General features: G+C 29.4%; 1 protein-coding gene across 10 annotated transcripts in view; it reads left to right on the top strand.

Annotated features, from left to right (window-relative positions):
• Positions 1 to 13,042, top strand: part of LOC126835212 (potassium channel subfamily T member 2) — a 163,029-nt gene that overhangs the window by 12,026 nt on the left and 137,961 nt on the right. The window lies entirely within an intron of this gene.

Raw genomic sequence — 13,042 nt, 5'->3', positions numbered from 1 at the left:
CCTATAAAACCAGATATGGACTGTGCGAGTTCAGGACCACTATTCTAGGTCAGCCCACTTAACGGCTACGCCCCGCCCTTTTTATAAGCTAAACTTTTATTTGTTTAAGTTGAATTATGAATTTAAAGGTATTTTAAAGTTTTAAATTCTTAATGCTTAACCAGACGATGCCATTCGGTATAAGGTGGTCAATTAATAAATTTGATTCGTCATTGTATGTCTAGAAGCGAAAATTGGATAACTAACAAAATGCATAAACCAGTATAGTTACTTCTCTCTCAATCATTTATTCATGACGTGTCTACGATCCGTTTTTAGTGCCTACTAAACATCCGTTGATTGACACATTAACCTTGCCTGTGTAAAATGCAAAGATCCATATATAGGAGATTACTTTTCACTGCATTGTACAGTTTAAGCTAGTATTGAAAGCCATTTGAACATTTTTAAACGTATATGTAGGCTTACAAACAGACAACATTTTATTGTGCTTACTTGGAAAATCTATAAAAGCCATGGATTGTAATATTATTTAAAGTTAATGCAATTTTTGCATTTTATTTTAATAAAACAATCACACTATTGGATGGTTTTCTAGTAAAAGTGCCAGTAAATGATTCTACCAGTAAATATTTAAAAAAATATTTTAAGCTATTACGCTTAAAAAATATATAATAATACATACATTTTTGTTCCATGAGCTAAGCACATTTTAACTGACTGATACTTGCTTTATTTTTTAAATAACTAATTTACAACTATAGAATAAATCTGTAACAACTGTGAATAGTTGTATAAGTCGATTTCCTTGATTTTACACGGTTTTTTTTTGTCGAAAGAAACCACTTGAGTACCTCTAAGATATTTATCAATATAAGTCGATCATGAAAAAATCAATCACGATATATAATATTATAATCAAAGTTGTGAATAAACTATAAAGGTTTTAAAAAATATTACAATTTACCGAATGAATTACAAAGTTTAAAACCGTATACTATTTAATCGGCAATGAGCATGAATACTTTAAATACAAACACTACCGAAACGACTTTTAATCCCAAATTTTTAATGAACCTGAACTCGCCTTTTTTAAGCTATAAATAATAAAGTTTTTCTGTGAATTTTTAATGACTTGTTCCATACATTTTTTTCCGAAAACCACTAGTAATGGTATTAGATTTCAATTGGTTAAATTTTAATAAGCATACTTTGCCAACTTAAAAATTCTAAATAATATACACATCCCGTATATTGGTTAAGCTTGAATTAAAAAAAAAAAACGCATAAAATATATTATCTAAAGGAAAATCTGCGCCCACGAGTAACCCACAAATATGTTAACAGTGTTATTTGGAGTAGCCAAAGTAATGATTCGTTTCACTTTGGGTTTTCCATCGAATAATATTGTATAGATATATAATACATTTATACTTTGAATGACTAATTGGATTAAAAAGCTTCTTTTCAAAGAAGGTACTTTTCAAATTGAATAAGTTTTTTCCTTTTTTTATAAACAAATGTACAGTTTTTACAATTATACGTCATTTACTGACCTTGTCACAACTCGTTAGTTATGTACCTTGTGGAGATTAATGTTGGTTGAAATAAGGGCGTATTCGGTTTTAGTGATATTGTCTACGAAAAGAAGATTTGTTGTAAGAGAAGGGTTTATTTGACTTTAAGACGTGTACTTTAAGGTATATAAGCAATAAATAAAAATACAAGTGAACGTTATGATTCAATCGATAGTTCTTGTATTTGGAATGGAATTTTAAAAAAATAAGCTCTAAAATATTAAATAAATATAACCTATACATTTTTTGTGAACGCAATTTAGATAGTAGTGTAGATTAAAAATATAAAATAAATTTCCTTGTCACTGCAATGTACCGTGTACATCGTATAGTTAAGTACTTCATAATACTATATTAGTACAAGCTACAGTTTATTTTATTTTCCTCGTACCTATTAAAATAATAAGTAACGCGATTGTTCTTAATATATATAAATATATATTTATAGTAAATCCCCGAGTTTAAATACTCTACTTAACTTAACTCTATAGTAGTAGGAACAAGGCAATTTGCTAGCTTTGAAAATATTAATAAACTGGATAATGATTAAATTGAATTAAAAAAACCCTGTTCGATACAAATAGGAAATCATCAGATCAAGTTAAAAGTTATGTTTTTAAAATGTTTTATTTATCAAATTGCCAACAGCAAACCCACAATAGTTTCCAATTACCATACAATCCAAATAGGGGAACTGATAAAATAAATTGACCAACCAGTTAATAAAGTTATTGTTTTCAGGTAAATTTTTCTCAACACCATATAGAAGCTCAGATAACACGTTCCTATCATTAAAAGTTGCTTAAACATTTTTAAACATTAAACATTTTAATAAAAATACAAATATTTCTATTAAAAATTAAAGAAAAAAACAATAGTATTAGAAAATAATTTAGGGGTAGGGTCCAAAGAGTTAAGAATGATTTTTTACACAATCTACGTTCAAGATGTGCATCCTATTTAAAATCTATTTTGTTTCATGTGTCTGAGTTTTCCAACCAATTACACTTAAACAGAATATTGATTTGGTAGAATGAGATTGCACACAGCTGTTGTGTGGGAGTCGCCTGTCCAGAAAAAGGTACTACCGCAAGAATTTAATTAGCATGTTGTTAATAACTTTCTCAAATAAACAGTTGAGAACGTATTAAGGAAAATTCTTAGTTTCTGACTGTAGGGTAGAGGAAGGTTTTATTAATCTATTATATAAAATGTCAATTCAAATAGCCGACTCCCGCCAGTCGCCTAATCGTCTCTTCCATGGGATTCCTATAATACATCTCGCTCATAGACAAGCATCTGAGGCGACTTAGGCAGCGCGTTTTTATCATGTCACAACGTTATCGTATCAAATAATAACGGTGACGGCGTGTGTTGTTTTTTTTGCCGAGTTTGTACTTTCCTTAAAGTAAACGTAAAATTATTATTATTATTATTAATTACACTGTTGTTCATTGTCATACGTGGTTTTTTATTCAATAGTGTTTCCCGGTGTGTCAAACGTTATCATATATATAATAATACAAATTAAAAACGGCGAACGGCGTGTTTTGTTTTTTTTGGTGAATTTTTGTCTTTGTAGTTTGCAATATTATATACATACAATTATATGTTAAACGTATAATAGTTATTATTAGTTACATATTTGTCCGTAATTCGCTCACGGTTTTCGTTCAAGAGAAATCGACGTGTTTCCCGGTGTGCAAACATTACCTATTAATATGCGTCGTTGGATGTCGGTACGTTTTTTTAGATTTAGAATACATATAATAATATATAGTATAGTAGTATATTACATTTTGCTTAAACCAAACTATCAAATTAATTAGATATACAAAATTCTTATCTTTTTCAAACCACTGTGTGTGGTGATAACGATACATTTCATATTTTTTGTTGGAAAATTTGTTGACATATATATCTACTATTTATTTTCAATTAAATAACTTACTGACTTATTTTATATATATGTAAATTATTTGTTTTAGGCCAATACTATAGTGAAAACATAACCGAGGCGTGTCCGTTTAGAAGATTGATTGCTACTTCTATCTACTCTGTCTTTAATTAATACAATAAGTAGTTATTATTGTTACCATTGGTTACAGACTGTTATCCTATGCCGTCACCGATTAATTTGCCTCCGGCCAACAGAAAACTTACGCCGTAGAAGTTCATTTTTTGTTATTTATGAAGTATTTTTTAATAATTAGTGCCTATCTAATCTCTATACTCAACCCTAATTTAAATTGACAGTTTTTTTTTCATTATACAGTGTCTTAACCGACTTCTCTTAACGCTTTAGTTTCTTAACGTGCACACACATACGATACTGATGTACAAATAATTAAGACATTAATTATTTCAAATTTTTTTGTTAAAGCTGTACAATTGTGATCACTTCATAGAATAAAAATTATTTTAGTTTTTTTATATATTTTTTTTTAATAATATATTATTTCACGTTAAATTGGCATTATTTGAATATATTTTAATTATTTCATTTAGTAGGATGATTTACCTATATAAATATGTATGATCACTATCGAGTACTATCACTAACCGTTTGGGGTTTTTAAAATTTGTGTTTTGACTTAATTTGTGGTTTTAATATTATAACTTTGGAAAATTCAGACATTGTAGGTAAGCTATGTGGAAATCAACAATTCAAGCTAAAAAAATTCTTTGAAATTGACAAACATATAACTTTATTTTTTTAAATCATGTATCTGATTTCACTTTCCAGATAATTTTTTTTTAGGAAGTATTATTGTAAATTATTTAGTAGAAAAACATTTATTTACCTATCTAAAAATAACATAATACATAGATTAATTTAAAAAAAGTTTATTGTTGTTAAAATAATAATATATATATATATATATATATATATATATATAATAAAAAATATTTTTTTAAATAATAATAATAGTATATTTGATGCACTGAATAAAAATTGTTTAGATCTAAAAACAATCGATTTTTAGTTTTATACACCTGGGGCTACTTTTGTGTGCTTAAAATTTATATACATTATTGACATAAAATATCTATGTGTTCATTCCGCTCTAATAAAAAATAACTATATTACATGATCTAATTAATTTTAATCACATTATACATAGCAACATCTTATGCTATTGTAATCATTCCAGTTTTTACTCCCTGGCTTTATAATACTTATTTAACCAACGAATAAATGCATTTTTATACAGTCTTATTATAAAAAATTATAGGTATGTTTTTTAAAAGCATCAGCAAAAGTCCCTATATCATCTTTTTAAATTCTTAAAACAGTTGTCTTTAGATTATTTTAGCGTTCAACATTTTGTGTTCTTAGACCGTTTTTATGAGTAGTAATCAAAAATCAAAAAAATTGTCTGAACATTTATTTTTACTAACTATTTAATGTTAATTTTTTATATTATATGTATGTATATATTTTTTTTTTAACTGCTGTTGATATAGCTTGAACTAAATTAGATACTTATTAATATTGACTATTTTGGTTTTTTTTGTGGTGTGATTTCAGACATAGCGCGTAATTAAAACATAAAAATAAAATATTAATTTCAAATCATTTTATTGCATTTTAACATTTTGAAGCATGGTGGTATAAGTAATATACCACTTTTTCAAAAAATAGCCTACTTTCGCACAGTGGTATATATTTATTACCACCTTCATAATCATGTTCAGAGAAAATCGGAGAAAAAAATGCTGTGTTTCAAAGGGTTAAAATTTATATTGAAAATCAACATTTAATTTACTATTTTATTATTTATAGAAGTATAATATAAATATTCGCTCCACCCTAAAAAAGTATAGTAAGTCTATAGATTTTGCTATATTTTTTTAAATTGATACTACATAATGAAAAATAAAATTAATTAAAAATTTTTGATTATTATCATTTAGTAGGATGAATTGTTGGTTAGCCATCTAAAAATATATCAACATATGGATTTATACCTTTCATGGTTTACTTAAAAAAGTATTAATGTATATATCGATTTATCTATTATGTATAAAATATGTCTGGATAAGTATCAAATAATTTAGGTATTTTATGCACTGAATATTATTATTATTATTATCATTTTGTACTCTGACCGTTTTTATAATCACCGCCGGACACTCGAATAATCAAAAATATTTGCTACAAATTATTTCAGACATTTCATTTATGTTTTGTACTCTTGAGTTCCTAAGTAACCGTCACACAAACATATCATTCTTCCACACTTTTAAACTTCTAATAACCAACAAACGTCAGACCTTAAGTAACAAAGTACCTTTAGCATTAAAGGTCCAGATCCAAAAACTAAAAGATTTGCATCGAGACATTTCATTTAACCTCTCTTTGGACATTTTTATAAGCTCTGCCAAATAGTCGATCAAAAATCAAAATAATGTATTTATCACTCTTCACTTCTTTCCCTTTTAAGTTTTAAAATAAACTCTAGACATTTCATTCATGTGATTTACTCTTGAATTCTTAAACACTTATGAACTTCTGTTAAACCACCAGACCTTTAATATACATATTTAATGCATTATGCTGTTGGTTACATTCTAAACGTACAGTACGTCATTACCGAATAATGGCATAGACGGTGATTTCTGAACAAATAAGGATTTTAATTCAACCAATATCTAGACATATAACGTATACGTTTGAAAAAGTTTTGTTGCACATAGGAACACCATATCAGACATATACAGACTGACCTCTAAACATTTCTTTCTATTTTTAACCATAGCTATTACCAAGCCCGTGAAGTAAACAACACCTCAAACAATTCAAAATAAAAAAAAAAAAATTGTCCTTTAAGCAAGTAGCACACTCGCTTTAGTAGTAGGACGTTTCTGATCTGACAGATAGCTAGACTTGCACTACAGTTAACCGGTACTTAGCTTGCAAAACACTTTTTCGAAACTAAGTATGAACTATGATTACTAGATAAAGGTACGATGAATTATAACGGTATACTTTAAAACATAGTGAGCTGACTCGACTCCGTGGCCGGGCACCCCCCTCGGAACTGCTGTGTATAGACATATAACATACTACGTTTAAACAAATTTTGTTTCACAAAGGTAAACCTTAACAGACATTTAGCTGACTGTCCTCTAGACATTTTTATCTGTTTTCAACTCATAAAATTAAGCGGGATGACACCGGCCTATATTGATGACGTGGTCTATAATATAACAACTTTTACCAAAGACAATTTCCATTGTACACTTTTTCCCAATGGCCAGCTTTTTATCAAGCCTCTTTAACTTTTTAAAATTTTAATTTAAACTTAATTTTAAACCTGTTACCTCCTCATAGACTATAGCCTACAAACCTAGGATATTTTTAGTTGGCGGAGCGAAGCGACGGCGCCAAGCGAGCGAATGCCAAAACACTCGGAGACCTGCCGTCCTTATCAGTTTTCAATACGAATTCCGCCCGCTGATAAGGAACTGGACATTGGTAGTTCATAAAAATTGGTAAAAGTGGTAGCAACCCAAGTAAGCAACACCGGACACTTGATATTTATTAGCCGTCTAACTTCTAGACTATTCTTTTCAATTTAAAATTTAAAAAAATTACAGATACATAGCAAGACTTACTCTACACTTAATCAGTACTTAGCTTGCAAAATATTTGTCCATAACTAGGTATGAATTCTGATTACTAGGTACAGCCTATAGGTACCATGAATTATAACGTCATTCCTTTAAGACGTATTGCGATGGCTCGACACCGTGGCCAGCGCAGCCGGGCACCCCCCTCGGAATCTGTCACCTCCCCGAAAATACTTTGCAGCGAGGGGACGTGAGCGTGCCCGGCGTAGCCGGGTACAGTACCAGGAATCTGTGATCTACCCGCCCGACTCGGGGGCCTGGGGGCGGAGCCCCCAGCTAGAGCGAAGCTCTAGTTGCTTAATAAAGATGTAAATAGTTGCTTAATAAAGATGTAAATAGATTTTTACCAAAATAACGTTTACTTATTTTGGATAAACCTCGTCAGTACGTATCCCAATACGTCTCGTGCGGTGGCAAGAAAACACAAATTTATTAAAAAAAATTAAAAATAAGTGTATAGATATTACACTTATTATCATTTAATTTTATAATATTAAAATGTATATTAATTATAATAAAACTATTAATAATGTAAAATATTTTTCGAAATTGCGAATCTATTTTTTTTGTCTTGCGTAATGCATTTTACTATTTAGATAATTTATTTATACAATTGCAAATAGATTATTTACAAAATTGGTCTCTCAATTATTTAAAACTCATAATCAACCGGAATATCGACATGACGACGAAATTATATCACTTTAAGTCTAGTTGACAAGCTATTAGTTATGAATATAGTTCTACTCGAAAAACAGAGACAAGTGCGTTTTTTTTAATGATACTGGATTAGTATTATTATTGATGAAGTACTTTTCTGTAAACACATTAGTTTTTATCGTACCGTAACAACTGGCAATACATATGGCTATTGTATTGGGGGAAGTAATATGTATACCAAATTATAAATGCATGACGCGACGGCTAGCCCGGTTTGATTTCTCTGAAATGACGGCCAACACTCAGTTTTAACGACACAAACTGATCAAGCCACATTATGAATCGTTGTATGAAGTCTCATAATGACAATAATAATTATATACCATTTAGATATCTCGTTACGTTCGATTTCCGCTATAATAACAGTACTTTAGCAGTTTACAACAATATATAAAATGTCTGGCAGCGTACAACAATCCATTATTACCTATTAAAAAGCCATAAACGACAAAATGTACTGGTGATATTTTTTTCTGCCGCACGACAGATAGTAGGCACATTAGATGGTTTTAGAACTACCCTTAAAACTCGTTATTTTTGCCAATGTAAGTCGTATAGAACGTTATTGCCTCAATAAAAATTGGATTTACTTATTACAAAGGTAGCAGTTAGAAAGAAATACACAACTAGTTTTGCTAATGTAGGTCCAATCTGAATTGATAGTAATTGTTGTACGAAAGAGAATCAGAAACTACGACCAAATTACATCGGAATTCATATGTAAAATGTAAAATTCGAAGTACAAACAAAATTATCTAATTAGAAAAAGTATAAAAAAAAGCATTCATTTAGAATGTACCCGTTTATATTTCTATTTCTATAGGTACTAAGACTATAGGTATCATATTCTAATTAATAAGCTAGCTAATAAATTTCAATACAAGGTAATTCATTTAACGTAAAACACTCATTTTCTCTTTATAAAACATTACATTTTTTTAAAATATTTTTTGATAAACTTCAGAGCTCTATCAACTTTTGAAACTTAAATGGTAATGTATGTATTGGATTAACTTTTTAAGGTAAGAATAATTATTTATTCAGCACTTTGACTGGTCGGTAAACAGTTTTGAGTAATTATTTTAAAGCTATTTAATTTTAAATTTTAGGATGAAAGAAAAGGTGGAGTGTTATTTTTTACCTGCACGCATTACTCATCCGCACTCTGCCTCGTCTTAAATTTTAAAACATTTTTAATTTGAAAAGTAGAAACTAGTTATCCACCGTCAACATTTCCAGTAAATAATTTTTCTTAAAAAAAAAAAATACAAAATAAAATTATTTTAAAATACATTTAGTGTTGTACGTTAAATTGATTACTTTGTATAAAAACAAAATAATTATTCTCATTATTTATAACATAAAATAAAAATAAATTATACAAATCATACCTATATATAAGGACCAAATGCTTTCAAATGTAGATTATTTTTAGTCAAATTTTCCATGTCTCAATTTAAACTCACTACTAAACTATTATAGTTTAACAAAAATTTGATTTCGAATATTTATTAACATAATAATTTTATTAGGATCGATTTTTATAAACTAATTTTTGTAATATCTTATATCGAAAAATAAAATTTACTTTTGATCACCCGTTGTTTATGGATTTGCTTTTGTAGTTACTATTAGTATCTGTATATTTACTATTGTAACGACTAGAATGTGAACCTGGCCGTTTGATAAAGGAGAAATAAAAGTGTTGAAAGATTTGAAATCGTGTTACAATTTTTCTGTAAAACTTTGTGAATGTCTGAAAATTGTTTGTAAGTCGAGTACACGTACTTTTCGATCAGTGCGTTTACTATATCCATAAAATATGACGGCGGCTTCCTAATTATGTTAGTTCAGTGTTTTAATATTTTATTTTTCATCAAAGGCGTAATTATCTACTTGGTGTTTTAACGATGTACAACTCGATTTGACTGTTATTCGAGTCGACTTTTTTTTCTATCACAAAACCAATATTTGTCTGACCCAATTACACGAAATGACAGTTAATAAAATATAGAAGCCTTTCAATAATTTATTATACATAATGAAGTCGTAAACGAAGTTGTCACCGAGCCGATTCCTCTCGACTGCTTGTTACATTCCTTATATAACTATTATAATAGAACAATCGAGCCGAGGAAAATAATTTTTATCTTTGTTGCATAACATCTGTTGTATGTGCGCGTTCAGAGACTGATTAAATGAAAGCCTTAGATATGCCTAAACGTCTTCGTAATATCAGTTGATAACCATCAATTCGTTGACGATCAGTGAGTAACTTTTAAATACAACAAATATGTTTACATAGTTATTAATAATTTTATATTACATTTGTTAATGTCTAATGTACTATTAATAAAGCGGAATCATCAAAATTCTGTACACAAGGATAGATTAAATATCAAAATCATATGATCAACATTGTAGTCTGAAAATATTATAAACATTTTCTAAAGTATACTACTTAAAATAATTAGTTTTTAATAGATATTTTTTCTAGTTAAGTACATTTTTATGCATTTTAATAATTAAAATAGTTTAAGGCTATTTCAGTTAAAAAATTCAAATGTAATGCTTGTATCTCTTGGACGGAAAGAGTTCCGTTTGTTTCAAATTCGAGAAGTTAGGAAGTTGTTTGTCCTTACAAAATACTAATATAATAGAATTTTTAATCGACCTGAACCCATATATAACTATTACCACATATATTATTAATTAAGTGGTACTTTTTTTGGCACGCAGGATTGTCGCGATTGGCTTGGTATAACGCGTTATGCCATATATACTGATAACAAATAACTGATAAAGGATCGATCGTTGAGTATATTTTCAGACGATCCCTTTTCATTCTCTACCAATTTTCACCTCTATCGCTAACCTCTTATCAGATCTTGAGATCTTTCACCATTCTAATATTTTATTAGCTTTTTTAGTTTACCTAAAATGATCTAAAAATGCTTCTTTAGTATATATTTAAAATTTGAATAATCTTATATCGATCGATATAATTTTAATGATACCGACCGTTGATAAAAATACTTTTTTAGATACCGATTTGATTCAGATGACTGAGTATACTTATTCCAATCATCATTTTCTTAGAAAAAAAAGCTACAAAGATTATGAATGAAGGAAAGATTTAGGGGTATTGAATACTAAAGAAAACACTCACGAGGGAAATGGGTCTCTAGTGTCATTTACGTTCACGATACGTGCAACGATTTAGGATGTCTTGGGATTTGAAGAGCTCATTGACGATGGCTAAGACGGGAAAATTTAAAACAAAAAAATCTATACAATTTCGCAAAAGTTTTTTTGGAGCGCTGTTTATTTTTTCTTATTATTATTTCCAGTGGATATCATAGCAATAACGCTAAAAATGGTTTGGTTCCACTCAGCACTAAGCACATATAAAATATAATAATATATTTTTCATAAATCTTTTACCATTCTTTACAACTACAGAGTTTTGATGCTTTTCTATTGAGTTCATCCAATAATAACATTACGGCGGTGGACAGTAATGCTTAGCGCACGCCGCAAACTATTGAATTTGATATTCTATGGTAAGTGGCAAGCACTGAACCCAATATATGGAACGTGTATTGCCTATGGTCGGCTGCTTATGCAAATGTCCCTTGGTAGGATGCTGCCATTATGTGTACAGTTGTTGTTTTGTCCATGATATTTATTGTTTTTTCTATGATTTATCAAATATATGACCACAGATTATATAAAAATGGTCTATGATATCAGATATGACGGTGTTATCATCACCTAACCTAACAATTTAATACGTATTATAGAAAAGTGATGTTGTAGCATTTTTACTTTCTATGAAATTGGTACACAAAATAGCTGCCTCGCAGGTGAGGACATTTTTCAATCTGAATACGCTTTGCATATATTGAGTTCAGCGGTGGCAAGTGTAGCGTAGAAGAAATTCTAGTTTTCTCTTGATTATCATCGACTACTCGTCAATGTAAAAGTTCATACTTTTGTGTTCAATCGAGATGTTCTATATTCTTCCTAGCGTTTACCAAACGATTAAAAACGAAAATGGTCGATGGGTGAAGATCCCTGATCCATGGTATTTTAATGAATCTCGGTCCATCGTACAGGTCATATAATATTATATTAATCAAATAAACTTTGACATCCTTGTTCACAACATAATAAAATATATAAAAATAAAACGAAATCCTTAAAATGTTGTATTATTTTGTTGTTTAATCTTAGCTTCGATAATGCATTTTCCATATACTGTATATATCACTATATTGTATAGTATAACTTATATAATATTCATTAATACTAAGTGGAATAGACAGAAATACAAACAAAAGTCAGGACAGTGTTGTCGAGGAACTGAACTATTAAAATTAAAAACAACACTTAAACTTTATAGTTATGCGATTTGAAAGAAAAACGTTTAATAATTAAAAACTATATATTTTGGAATTTGGATTTCATGCGGCCTATTATGATATACGGCCGTACATCATACACGGTTATTATTATTGTGATTAATAAATAAATCATAAGGAATTTGTGCGTCTGCTGTCTACGGATATAATGACCGACAATGGCCTTTGGCTCTTTGCCGACACTCCTACCTCCGCACAAAGCATCTGTAATGCTCACGCACCGCCGTTGTGTGTGTTATAAAGAGTTGGGAGGGCAACGAAGGTATATATAGGTCGAGTATAACCCTCTCTTCTGTCCGGAAACACATGCATTCGTCCAACGGACAAGGGAAATTGTGTATTATATTATTTTTGCCTGCTCCGTCGGAAGATCTCGATAGCCATCTAGTCTCATTACCATAACCCCTTTAAGTATAGTAACATTTTGTCGAAAACTACTACTTGGCTCTGTCTCAAGTCGTTGTAGTTTCCCATACATCCGAATTCGTTACTCAATAGCATGTTCAATTGTGCACAATTAGTTACATACAAAATGTAGGTTTGCCAAAATATAGGTTATCTTCATGATCATTAGGGCTGATTTAAAAAAACACGTACAAACAAATATTTATAACTTTGTATTTATAAACTTATATTTTTTTAATGAAATTGATTTCCCACAATAGCTCTAAATATTTGATGACA

This window comes from Adelges cooleyi, unplaced genomic scaffold (assembly GCF_023614345.1).
Source record: "Adelges cooleyi isolate 19-005CV unplaced genomic scaffold, UGA_ACOO_1.1 ACOO_flye_CR_arks_rails_tigmint_CR_PRNA_23, whole genome shotgun sequence".
NCBI classification, from domain to species: domain Eukaryota; kingdom Metazoa; phylum Arthropoda; class Insecta; order Hemiptera; family Adelgidae; genus Adelges; species Adelges cooleyi.
The sequence above is the reverse complement of the archived record's forward strand: the minus strand, read 5'-3'. Positions and strand labels throughout refer to the sequence as shown.